At 40.3% G+C, this 14,552-nt stretch overlaps 1 long non-coding RNA gene across 1 annotated transcript; it reads right to left on the bottom strand.

The window, feature by feature from the left end:
* Positions 1–4,157: 4,157 nt before the first annotated feature.
* Positions 4,158–13,383, bottom strand: LOC128294190 (uncharacterized). The gene is made up of 3 exons (XR_008284491.1): positions 13,342–13,383; positions 5,367–5,450; positions 4,158–4,597 (listed from the first exon to the last, which is right to left on the bottom strand). It is a non-coding gene; the product is annotated as an uncharacterized LOC128294190 (long non-coding RNA).
* Between the last annotated feature and the right edge of the window lie 1,169 nt (positions 13,384–14,552).

Genomic DNA, 14,552 nt, shown 5'->3' with positions numbered 1-14,552 from the left:
CCTAGAGAGACAAAATGAAAGGAAGATGGAGTACCAAGAAGCAGTCCCATTGAGTCGAGGCATTAAGCATCCAAAGGATTGGCCTGACAAGCAACATGCAATTCTGACATAGGAGCATTAGAACCCTGCAGGGAAAATAATAATTGTGTAATAAATTAGCCTAAAATTCGAGGACGCTTTGCATTTATAACATGTTTGAATTGAAGCGCATACCAATATACATACACCACAATAAGAATAATTCCATCTTCGAAACGGTAGCCGGAGCATCTCGACGGCTTGAAAAATTGTAAGCCAAAAAACGGTGTATGTAACATAAGGCGGGGTTACGAAACCATAAGTCCTTTGATGTTTTTGGGCTATACATGGATTCGACATTATCAGTAGACATAGGCTATTTTTATAATCAGTAGACATGGTATGGTCCTTAGTCACAAAAGATAATGCAATATTAAAATCAGTGAGGGACAAACTATGCATGGTACCAAGTAACCGAAACTTGACAACACCAGGTGTATCCAATGAGATTGGACCATGTTGCTGAAAATGAAACGTGGAATAAAATTTGAAAACCAGCTTATAATAGGCACAATTAGTAATATCAAAATTTCCAACCTAACCAATATTGTGGAAATAATTAGTAACAGCAGTTTCAAGATGTAAAGCATCTAAAACAGGTAAGGATAAGCATTTGCAAGGCACTAGTTGGTTATGATATAAACGATCATACCTATTTTGGTTGGTAGGAGTATCAAATACTAAGTTACTGTGTAAATGCCACTCGGGTGGTAAGACAGTTGTGCGAGACTAGTAGGTTCGGCCACGAGTGGACAGTGGCCGCTGGTCGTCACGAATATTGGAGGTGCTGGAGCGAATGGGTTATTCGGGTCGTTGACGTTGGAGTTGTGTGAAGAACTCGTGAGGGCCGCTATTGGTTGGGCCGATTAGTGAGGTGGTTGACGACGGGTTCAGCGTCGTGGGGGATCGGATGCATGGGTCTTACGGGAGTGTCGACATTAGTGTTGGAGGAAGAACCGGCATTTGATGTTGTTGGTCAGGCCGAGGGCCACGTGGTCCTTCGATGGCGTTGGCGTTGTGATTGTTTGGGTGCGAACCCCTTGCTTGTATCGGTGGTGGAAGGCAAAGTATGGGTGACGCGGCATGTAGAGGAGACGTTGACAGGGATGGTGTGGCTTATGAGGGTGAGGGAAGAGGAGTGTGTGTGAAGAGAAAGAAGAAGAAGATGATAGTGGCGCCGCTTGAAGCGGAGAAAAAAGAGAGGATGACAGGGTCGACGTTGGGGGTGGAGAAGACGGCATCGTGGAGCGTGAATCGTGTGGCTGCAATAGAGAGGAGACGTATGGCAGAGAGGAAGAATAAGAAGTTGCCCCATCGGTGAGATCGACAGCTTAGGGAGCAAAGAAACGACGTCGATGGTGGTTGAAGGTGAAGGAAGGCTCGGTGACGGCGCGATTGCAGGTTCATGCCATGATGGTTGGCAAATCGGCAATAGGGGTTGGGAGGGTGAGAATTTCGGTGGCTAGGAAAAATTTTGGGAAAAATGGGTAAATTTTTTTTAAGGTTTGGGGTGTATTAGGCTAAAAGGTGGCATTTAGTTGCAGGGTTATATGATGTTTGGTTGCGGGTTTTGGGGAATCAAGGGCAGGAAGGCGTTATTCTAGGCTAGAATAGGGATGGAATATGAACTGTTTGGTTGCAGGTTTTATCTTTGCTCTTTGTACTTCCTATTTCTGTTTCGGTTTACCTAGACAGAAGAAGAGAATTTTTATTAATAACCAAAATCAAATAAATAATTAAGTAATAAATAATTAAGATAAAATAATAAATAAAATAAGAATAAAAATAAAGAGAAATAAAAATTGGGTTGCCTCCCAACAAGTACTTGTTTAACGTCGTTAGCTTGACGCTGTGAATGGGATTATGGTGACTCTAATTGAATTTTTTCGACTGTGTGGGCTTGAAAATTCTCGTAAAATGGCTTCAACCGTTGACCATTGTCTACGAACTGTTTTCCTATTTCTTCACTCTCTATTTCAATAGCACTTTGTGGGAATACTTGGTTCACAATAAAAGGTTCTTGCCATCGAGATCGAAGCTTCCCTGGGAATAGCTTTAATAAGGATTTATAAAGCAAAACTTTTTGTCCTATCAAAAAATGCTTCGTAGCTATTTTCTTATCATGAAATAACTTTGTCTTGTCTTTATAAATGCGAGCATTCTCGTAGGCATCATTACGAATTTCCTCCAACTCTTGAATGTCCAATTTCCTTGCCTTCCCCGTGGGTTCTAACTCCATGTTACAATGTCGAATAGCTCAATAAGCTTTATGTTCCAATTCCACTGGAAGATGGCAAGCTTTTCCAAAAACAAGTCGATACGGGGTTATGCCAATTGGTCCTTTATACGCCATCTGATAGGCCCAAAGTGTGTCATTAAGTCGAAGACTCCAACCCTTTCAGTTGGGCCGAACTGTTTTCTCTAAAATAGTCTTGATCTCCCTATTCGAAACCTCTGCTAGGCCATTCGTTTGGGGATGGTAGACCGTCACTATACGATGATGAAATCCGTATTTTGACAATAGTGCCTCCATAACCTTGTTGCAAAAATGAGTGCCACAGTTACTGATCAGAGCTTGAGGTGTGCCAAACTTGGAAAAAATAGTTCGTTTTAGAAATTCCACAATAGTTTTAGCATTATCATTATGAGTAGGCTTTGCTTCTACCCACTTAGAAACATAGTCTACTGCAAGAATTATATATAAGTTCCTAAATGAGAAAATAAATAGGCCCATGAAATCAATGGCCCATACATTAAAAATCTCACATACATGAATCGGGGATAGGGGATTTGATTTCTTTTAATGATGTTACCTGTATGTTGGCATTTATCGCACGACTTACAAAAATTATAAGCATCTCGAAAAATTGTGGGCCAATATAGCCCACATTCCAATACCTTGTGAGCAGTTCATTTAGGGCAAAAGTGACCTCCACAAGCTTCTATATGACAAAAAGTGAGCATAGAGGTACCTTAATTTCTAGAACACATCGTCTTATTATCTGATCTGAACAGTGTTTCCACAAGTATGGGTCGTCCCAAATGTAATATCGAGCTTCCCGTCTAAGCTTGTCCTGCACGGAACGTGCTAACTCAATGGGTAGCGAACCTGTGGTTAAGAGATTTACAATATCCACATACCATGGGTAATGAGCCTCAGTGGAAAATAAGCTCTCATCAGGGAACTCATCCTTTATAGGAGCGTCATCAGTAGGTAATTTTAGCCTACTCAAGTGGTCGGCTACCAAGTTTTCACATCTCTTTTTGTTACAAATCTCTATGTCAAATTCTTAGAGCAGCAAAATCCATCTAATGAGCCTTGGCTTTGCTTCCTTCTTTGAGATCAAGTACTTGAGAGCTGCATGATCAGAAAAAACAATCACCTTAGAACCCAATAAATATGATTGAAATTTATCCAAAGCAAATACAACAGCTAAGAGTTCTTTTTCTGTGGTGGTGTAGTTGCTTTGTGTAGCATCTAGGGTTTTTGAGGCATAGAAAATGACATGAGGCTCTTTGTTAATCCTTTGTGTAACACCCCGAACCCGAGACCGTCGCCGGAGTCGAACGCGAGGTGTTAACAGACTTCAACCCATTTATTGACAATTTTCAGACAAGCTGCCAATCTGAGTACTAGTCGCTCCAAAATTCATAACTTGAGTTTTACAACTCGAAAATCAGTTCCGTAAATTTTTCCTGAAACTAGACTCATATGTCCATCTACATATTTTTTCTAGAATTTTGGTCGAGCCAATTAGTACAGTTTATTAGTTAAAGTCTCGCCTGTTGTAGGGATCGACTACACTGACCTTTGTGCGTTACGAATTGGATATCTCCCTGTACAGGGCTTCAATACTAATGCCGTTTGTTTCTGTAGAAACTAGACTCAGAGAGGAATCTACACATATATGGAATGACTCCTAATTATCTCTGGTTAATTTACAATGATTTTCCAAAGTTGGAACAGGGATCCAGAAACCGTTCTGGCCCTATTCCACAAGAACTTTAAAATCTGTTAACTTATAACTCATATGACCATTTCGTTTCTTCCATATGAAAGTAGATTCATCAAGGTACACTTACATAATTTATTTGCTATTTAATACCATTCCTACTATTTTTAGTGATTTTTCACATCCACGTCACTGCTGCTGTCAGCATCTGCCTTTAGTAGGCTTTACCTATTTCATACTTTCCATGATTCAATCGGCCCTTTTTACATACATAGCACAAAGTGTGATCATGATTAACCATTCCAATGGCTAATCGTTTCAAAATAATTCCATACCTCATAAGGGTCAACATACAAACGATTATAGTTCTATGCTAAAAACGTATATAAGCCATTTTCGCATGGCTATCTAAGTTTACACAAACCGAAGGTACATGACCTTCAACGAAGGATGGTCCTATACATGCCATTTCAAAGTTCAACCAAAATTTGTACCAAAATGGGGCTTCGATAGTGTGGATGACTTCGACTTCTTTGATCCCGAATCCGATAGCTAACGAGCGAAACCTATAAAACAGAGAGCCAAAACAACGGGGTAAGCATTTTAATGCTTAGTAAGTCTCAAGCAATGAAATCAGCTTTGACTAAGGTATTTTATTCACATGGCTAATTAAACCACTTTACTAATTCACATTCCCATACTCATACTTATTTCACATCACCGACCCTTATGTTCATACACAAAAGAACAACTTAGCCCAAGGCCGGTAGCTCGTTTATCAACTTAGCGCATACTTACTTGTAAGAATTCAATTAGTACAAGCACATACAAACATACCTCATTGCTGGAATTTTCACAAGTGTATAAGCTGAAATTTTCACAGCAAGATTGCTCACTCGAATCACATACTTTCGGATTTAACCGGATATAGCGACTCATACGATTGCCTTCGGTCATAACCCGGATTTGGTGACTTGCACAAAGGCCTTGGGTCTTAGCCGGATATATCAACTCGCACGAATGCCTTCGGTCTTAGCCCGATATATCAACTCATACGAATGCCTTGGTCTTAGCCCGGATATATCAACTCGCACGAATGCCTTCGGTCTTAGCCGGATATATCAACTCGCACGAATGCCTTCGGTCTTAGCCGGATATATTTCCAATGTTCACTTACACATATATCAATATTCAAGACACGTCCATAGTTCATTTTCGTTACTAAAGCTCTAACACAAAATATCTATCAACCTTTACTATTTCGGCTCAATGGCCACACAAACAAGGAGCATAATTTTGATATAATTCAAGTAGGGTCATCACTCGAAGACTTACCTTGAATGTTGTCGAGCGATTTCGACGGCTATTCAACTACTTTTTCCTTCCCTTTATCGGATTTAGCTCCCCTTTGCTCTTGAGCTAATTCACACAAATTTAACTTATTAAAATCTCATCATGATAGCTTATGGCGAATATGACAAGGAGTGTAAATGGTCATATGGCCATCCTTTAGCTCAAATACACAATGGTCATGCACATTTTTACATCACAACAAGCAATTCAATACATTCAAACATCAACGTGAAGTTCAAAGTACTTGGCCCTTATATACATACATCCACATATTTAAGCTCAAGAATTTTAACATAACATCAAGTGCTCAAATTACTCATGTGGCCGATTACACATGGTCATAAATACACAAAATCAAAAATAATTTCAAGGTTTTTCACACTATACATGTACTAGGCCGAATGTACATGCAAATTTCACAACATTCTTCAACAAATTTCTTCTTTAAACAAACATATTTATCACTTTCTTCATAATCAAAATATCATGTGCAAACATATATACACATATAGGTGCATGGCCGAATCTCAAGGTGTTCATAACCCTCTAAAACACAAATTTTACCAATCAAGTAACAAGCATAAATCATGCTCATGAATGCATCATGGCGAATACATCACAATCATACCCCATTGAACTTTGGTCATGGTTAAACAAAGAACTCAATGTCTTACTCAAGATTGCTACAAAGAAATTTCAAGAGTAGTCAATCCATCATTGCATGCATCATTAGCAAGCTTCACATTTAGCATGCAATGGCTTTAACACAATATCAACCTTGGCCAAATACCATTTTTCATGGCATAACAAGGATTTGAACCATGGCTAACATGCACATCAAGTTAGCAACCAAAACAAGCATGAATCTCATGACACAACCTCATACATACCTTAATCTTGATGCAAGTTTAGCCAAATCTCCTTCTAGATCTCTTCTAAACAAAGAAAATGAAGCAAAAAATCTCTTCTTCCTCTTAGGAATTTCGGCCAAAGGAAGGAGGGGAAAAGATGAACAATTTTTTTGTTTTTTCTTTCTTAGTCTTTGCTCAAAGAAAGGATGAATGACAACTTTTTTTTTTTCTTTCTTTCTCTCTAGCTACGGCACCAAGGGGGCATCCATGCTCATTTTTTTTTTTCATTTCTTAATTCTTTCTACATAATGCACTAACTAAACATGTTGGAAACATGTCCCTTGCCCATAATCTAGACATGGTCAACACTCATTCAAAATAAATGGAGTATTTGACATGCAACTCCATTTATTTTGCTTCATTCCTTTATTAACCTCTTGAAATTAGCTACATATTTTTAAATCCTTTCACATGAGTCCTTTTTCTTTCAATTCACAATCAAATTAACTAAATCAAAGAATTCAAAATTCACACACGAGCACACATATTATAGGCATCAAAATAAATTTTAAATTATTTTTATGCCTCGGTTTTGTGGTACCGAAACCACATTCCGACTAGGGTCAATTTTGGGTGTGACAACTCTCCCTACTTAAGAAATTTTCGTCCCGAAAATCTTACCGTAAATAGGGTTGGGTATCGCTCTTTCATAGAGTTCTCGGTTTCCCAAGTAGCTTCTTCTATCCCGTGTTTGAGCCATAACACTTTCACTAGCGGAACCCGCTTGTTTCGCAACTCTTTCACTTCACGTGCCAGGATACGAATCGGTTCTTCCTCATAACTCATATTGGCTTGAATTTCAACCTCGATGGACTAATCACGTGCGATGGATCGATCTATAGCGTCAAGCATCGAAACATGAAAGACATCGTGAATCTTTTCGAGTTCGGGGCAAAATCGACGATATGCGATCGACCGACTCGCCGGATATCTCATATGGCCCGATGAACCTCGGCTCAACTTGCCCTTACTACCGAATCTGAGTATCTTTTTCCACGGCGAAACTTTAAGAAACACTTTATCTCCCACCGATACTCAATGTCCTTTCGTTTCAAATCCGCATACGATTTCGACGATCGGAGGCTATCTTCGATTTTCACGGATTACTTTTACTTTCTGCTCAGATCTTTAATCAAATCCACTCCAAAATTTTGTTCTCACCGAGCTCGGTCCAAAACAATGGTGTACGGCATTTACGCCTCGCATAAAGCCTCGTAAGGCGCCATCTTAATACTTGATTGAAAACTATTGTTGTGCGAATTCAATCAAAGGTAGGTACCGCTCCCATGAACCATCGAACTCGAGGATGCAACATCTTAACATATCCTCAAGTATCCGAATTATACGCTCGGATTGACCATCGGTTTGGGGGTGAAAGGCGGTGCTGAAATGCAACTTGGTGCCCAATGCTTCTTGTAATTTCTTCCAAAATCGCGAGGTGAACCTCGGATCTCTATCCGACACAATGTAAATCGGTACCCGTGTAATCTCACAACTGAGAAACGTACAATTCAGCTAGTTTATCCAATGAAAATCCATACGCATTGGGATAAAGTGAGCCGACTTAGTCGGCCTATCAATAATAACCCAAATTGCATCCTTCTTACTTGTCGACAACGGCAGTCCGGACACAAAGTCCATTGTGACTCGATCCCATTTCCACTGGGTATTGTGATCGGTGAAGTAACCTCAAGGCACTTGATGCTCCGCTTTCACTTGTTGACATATTAAACATCTTGCAACAAAATCGGAGATGTCTCGTTTCATACCATGCCACCAAAACCGACGTTTCAACTCATTGTACATCTTCGTACTCCCGTGGATTGCCATTCGGCTACAATGAGCTTCGTTCGAATTATCGAAATAAGTTCAATTCTTTGGAACACACAAACGACTTCGGACCTCAAACAATCGTCATCATCAATTTGAAACTCCGATTCCTTGTTCGTAACACACTCACCCGCTTTTGCACGCAACTCCTCATCAATTTTCCGAGCTTCACGAATTTGATGAGTCAACAATGGTTTGGCCTTTAATTCGCTACTAACACATTGTCGGGTAGGATAGACAAGTGTACATTCATCGTCAGAAGCAAACAAAGTGATTTCGGCTTAAGGCATCCGCAACCACATTAGCCTTTCCCGGTGATAGTCAATGACCACTCATAATCCTTTAACACCGAGCCAACGCCTTTGTCGCAGATTTAAGTCTCTTTGAGTCATCAAATATTTGAGACTTTTGTGATCCGAATACACATGGCACTTCTCACCAAATAAGTAATGTCGCCATATCTTTAAGGCGAATACGATGGCGACCAATTCGAGATCATGGGTCGGATAATTTTTCTCATGTGGCTTTAATTGTCTCGACGATAGGCCACAACTCGACCTTCTTGCATCAATACGCAACCTAACCCAAGTAGGGAGGCGTCACTATAGATGACAAACTCTTTGCCGATTCGGGCAGTACTAGTAATGGAGCTTCCACAAATGAGTTTTCAATTGGTCAAAACTTTTCGACACTTTTCCGTCCATTCAAACTTGACATCTTTCAAGCGGTTTAGTCATGGGTGTGGCTATCATCGAGAATCCTTTTACAAACCGTCGGTAGTAACCGCAAGTCCCAAAAGCTCCGAACCTCAAGAATATTTCTTGGAGGTTTCGATTAAGTATGGTTGAAATTTTGCTTGGGTCGACTCGAATACCGATGCGGATACCACGACCCAAGAAGCTAACCTCTCTTAACCGTAACTCACACTTGCTAAACTTAGCATATAACCGCTTATCCCGTAAAATTTGCAACACTAATCTCGTGTGCTCGCATGTTCGGTCTCATCTCTTGAATAGACCAAGATGTCGCCGATGAACACAACTACGAACCGATCCAAATATGATCCAAGATCCGATTCATCAAATCCATAAATACCGCAGGGCATTAGTGAGCCCGAACGGCATCACTAAGAACTCGTAGTGACCATATCTCGCTCAAGGCGGTTTTGGGTATGTCCGAATCTCGGATTCATGAATCGATAATAGCCCGATCTCAAATCTATTTTTGAGAACACCGAGGCTCCTTCAGCTTGATCGAACAAATCATCGATACGTGGTAACGGATACTTGTTCTTTATTGTCACTTTATTGTCGACGATAGTCGATGCACAACCTCATGGTTCCGTCCTTCTTTTCACAAACAACACCGGTGCACCCCAAGGTGAAAAACTCGGCGAGCAAAACCTCTATCCATCAACTCTTGCAACCGAGCTTTCAACTCCTTTAATTCCGTTGGTGCCATACGATATGGAGCTATCGAAATCGGTGTGGTCCTGTGTACAAGCTCAATGCCAAACTCTATCTCCGAACAGTGGCAAACCCGCAATTCTTCTGAAAACGTCCGGTATTCACAAACCACCGCACAGATTTGGGTTCTATTCCTAACTCCTTATCATCAAGTACATACGCAAGGTATGCTTCACACCCTTTTCTTACATATTTCGGGCCAACATTGATGATATTACAATGGCAACCCTTCAAGTTCGTAGACTCAACTCGGATCATCTCGTTGTTTGCGCATCTCAAATCAATAGTCTTGCTTTTGCAATTCACAACCGCATCATGCACGGTCAACCAATCCAACCCAAGAATAACATCAAATTCATCGAACGGCAAAAGCATCAAGTCCGCGGAAAACAGTACCTCAATTACTAGGGGCATTTCTTACACACTTTGTCGACCAAACACATAACGACCCAAAGGATTTGACACCGAATTACGAACTCAAGAGACTCAATAGGCAAAGTCTTACTTGGATGCTAAGGTTTCGCATATATAAGAATGAGTAGAACCGTGGTCAATCAAAGCAATCACATTAGTATCAAAGAGAGTGAAAGTACCAGTAATAACATCCGGCGAGGAGGCATCCTCGCGCACGTATAGCATAAGTCCTAGCTGGAGCGCGAGCCTCGGATCCGTCGCAGATCTCTAGATCCTCTCGACCACCACTAGCCTTGCCCGTATTTCCGGATGGTCTACCTCGAGCGGTGGTAGTACCGGTTTCCCACTCCGATCTACATTCTGCTCGCACAACCTCGGGCAATCTTTAATGAAGTGGTCAACTGATCCACACTTGTAACAGAGCGGTCACGGAATCTACAGACTTCAAAATGCCATTTGCCACAATCACGCACTCCGTCCTCTCTCGTCGATCATTCCCACTCGGGCGATCAAGTGATTCGTGTGGTCACAGGGGTCGATCGCGATCTCGCCTAGAAAAGCCCGAAGTGTCTCTAGATCGGCCTAAGCCATCTCTAAGTTTCTTTGATGATGTTGGAAGGGCTTCCCGAATACCTCTTACTGAAACTCCTTGCTCCCGCTTCCGCTTTCCTTTTTTCCATACTAAGCTCCTCGGCTTTGCACGCTCGCCGACGAGAGTCACAAACTCTCGATTTCCAAAATGCCAACATACGACTTTATCTCATCATTCAGTCCATCTTCGCGTTTACACATCACACTTCAAGAAATGCATTCTCGCTGCATCGGCTAAGCCTCACGAATTTTCGCTCATAGTCGAACCGACATGGAACCTTGTTTAAGTTCGAGAAATTCCTTTCGCTTTTGGTCCATAAATCTCGATCGATATACTTTTTCCGAAATTCGGTTTGAAAGAACTCCCAAGTTACTTGTTCATGGGCACAACAGAAGTCGAGTACTCCACCAATAGTAGGCGTAATCACGTAGCAAGGAGATGGTACACTTTAGGCATTCATCGGTGTACAAGATAGCTCATCGAGTACCCGGATCGTGTTGTCCAACCAAAATTCGCTTGCTCGGCATCATCACTATCCGTAGCTTTAAATTCAGAGCCCCATGTTTTCGGATTCTATCAACTGGGGCTTATTCGACCTTATTTGGTCAATTACCGGAGGCATTGTAGGTGCGGGTGTGTGTTTGTTGGGAATGGAGGTTGTGGAACAGTAGTATTAGTTCGAATGTATTGGTTGAACCAATCATTCATCACGCTATAAAAGGCTTGTCTAGCCTCGTCATTCGGATTGCTAGCAACAGGTTGAGAGTCCGCCGCTGTCCCTTGTGCGGGGCAGGCGCCACACTCTCCACATCATCAGCTATCGCTTCGGTTGGGATCGGATCCATTACTATAAATAAACACAAGTTCAAACGTCAGAAATCACCACACTATCATATAATCACATAAAATGGCATGTATAGCTAGACCCAAACGCATTACGGTAGTCCTAGAATCGACTAAACCGTAGCTCTGATACCAATAAAATTGTAACACCCGAACTCCGAGACCGTCACGAGTCGAACGCGAGGTGTTAACAGACTTCAACCCATTTATTGACAATTTTCAGACAAGCTGCCAATCTGAGTACTAGTCGCTCCAAAATTCATAACTTGAGTTTTACAACTCGAAAATCAGTTCCGTAAATTTTTCCTGAAACTAGACTCATATGTCCATCTACATATTTTTTCTAGAATTTTGGTCGAGCCAATTAGTACAGTTTATTAGTTAAAGTCTCGCCTGTTGTAGGGATCGACTACACTGACCTTTGTGCGTTACGAATTGGATATCTCCTGTACAGGGCTTCAATACTAATGACGTTTGTTTCTGTAGAAACTAGACTCAGAGAGGAATCTACACATATATGGAATGACTCCTAATTATCTCTGGTTAATTTACAATGATTTTCCAAAGTTGGAACAGGGATCCAGAAACCGTTCTGGCCCTATTCCACAAGAACTTTAAAATCTGTTAACTTATAACTCATATGACCATTTCGTTTCTTCCATATGAAAGTAGATTCATCAAGGTACACTTACATAATTTATTTGCTATTTAATACCATTCCTACTATTTTTAGTGATTTTTCACATCCACGTCACTGCTGCTGTCAGCATCTGCCTTTAGTAGGCTTTACCTATTTCATACTTTCCATGATTCAATCGGCCCTTTTACATACATAGCACAAAGTGTGATCATGATTAACCATTCCAATGGCTAATCGTTTCAAAATAATTCCATACCTCATAAGGGTCAACATACAAACGATTATAGTTCTATGCTAAAACGTATATAAGCCATTTTCGCATGGCTATCTAAGTTTACACAAACCGGAAGGTACATGACCTTCAACGAAGGATGGTCCTATACATGCCATTTCAAAGTTCAACCAAAATTTGTACCAAAATGGGGCTTCGATAGTGTGGATGACTTCACTTCTTTGATCCCGAATCCGATAGCTAACGAGCGAAACCTATAAAACAGAGAGCCAAAACAACGGGTAAGCATTTTAATGCTTAGTAAGTCTCAAGCAATGAAATCAGCTTTGACTAAGGTATTTTATTCACATGGCTAATTAAACCACTTTACTAATTCACATTCCCATACTCATACTTATTTCACATCACCGACCCTTATGTTCATACACAAAAGAACAACTTAGCCCAAGGCCGGTAGCTCGTTTATCAACTTAGCGCATACTTACTTGTAAGAATTCAATTAGTACAAGCACATACAAACATACCTCATTGCTGGAATTTTCACAAGTGTATAAGCTGAAATTTTCACAGCAAGATTGCTCACTTCGAATCACATACTTTCGGATTTAACCGGATATAGCGACTCAGACGATTGCCTTCGGTCATAACCCGGATTTGGTGACTTGCACAAAGGCCTTCGGTCTTAGCCCGGATATATCAACTCGCATTTAATGCCTTCGGTCTTAGCCCGGATATATCAACTCATACGAATGCCTTCGGTCTTAGCCGGATATATCAACTCGCATACGAATGCCTTCGGTCTTAGCCCGGATATATCAACTCATACGAATGCCTTCGGTCTTAGCCCGGATATATTTCCAATGTTCACTTACACATATATCAATATTCAAGACACGTCCATAGTTCATTTTCGTTACTAAAGCTCTAACACAAAATATCTATCAACCTTTACTATTTCGGCTCAATGGCCACACAAACAAGGAGCATAATTTTGATATAATTCAAGTAGGGTCATCACTCAAGACTTACCTTGAATGTTGTCGAGCGATTTCGACGGCTATTCAACTACTTTTTCCTTCCCTTTATCGGATTTAGCTCCCTTTGCTCTTGAGCTAATTCACACAAATTTAACTTATTAAAATCTCATCATGATAGCTTATGGCGAATATGACAAGGAGTGTAAATGGTCATATGGCCATCCTTTAGCTCAAATACACAATGGTCATGCACATTTTACATCACAACAAGCAATTCAATACATTCAAACATCAACGTGAAGTTCAAAGTACTTGGCCCTTATATACATACATCCACATATTTAAGCTCAAGAATTTTAACATAACATCAAGTGCTCAAATTACTCATGTGGCCGATTACACATGGTCATAAATACACAAAATCAAAAATAATTTCAAGGTTTTTCACACTATACATGTACTAGGCCGAATGTACATGCAAATTTCACAACATTCTTCAACAAATTTCTTCTTTAAACAAACATATTTATCACTTTCTTCATAATCAAAATATCATGTGCAAACATATATACACATATAGGTGCATGGTCAATCTCAAGGTGTTCATAACCCTCTAAAACACAAATTTTTACCAATCAAGTAACAAGCATAAATCATGCTCATGAATGCATCATGGCCGAATACATCACAATCATACCCCATTGAACTTTGGTCATGGTTAAACAAAGAACTCAATGTCTTACTCAAGATTGCTACAAAGAAATTTCAAGAGTAGTCAATCCATCATTGCATGCATCATTAGCAAGCTTCACATTTAGCATGCAATGGCTTTAACACAATATCAACCTTGGCCAAATACCATTTTTCATGGCATAACAAGGATTTGAACCATGGCTAACATGCACATCAAGTTAGCAACCAAAACAAGCATGAATCTCATGACACAACCTCATACATACCTTAATCTTGATGCAAGTTTAGCCAAATCTCCTTCTAGATCTCTTCTAAACAAAGAAAATGAAGCAAAATCTCTTCTTCCTCTTAGGAATTTCGCCAAAGGAAGGAGGGAAAAGATGAACAATTTTTTGTTTTTTCTTTCTTAGTCTTTGCTCAAAGAAAGGATGAATGACAACTTTTTTTTTTCTTTCTTTCTCTCTAGCTACGGCACCAAGGGGGGCATCCATGCTCATTTTTTTTTTTTCATTTCTTAATTCTTTCTACATAATGCACTAACTAAACATGTTGGAAACATGTCCCTTGCCC

This window comes from Gossypium arboreum, chromosome 6, assembly GCF_025698485.1.
Source record: "Gossypium arboreum isolate Shixiya-1 chromosome 6, ASM2569848v2, whole genome shotgun sequence".
NCBI classification, from domain to species: Eukaryota; Viridiplantae; Streptophyta; class Magnoliopsida; order Malvales; family Malvaceae; genus Gossypium; species Gossypium arboreum.
The sequence above is the reverse complement of the archived record's forward strand: the minus strand, read 5'-3'. Positions and strand labels throughout refer to the sequence as shown.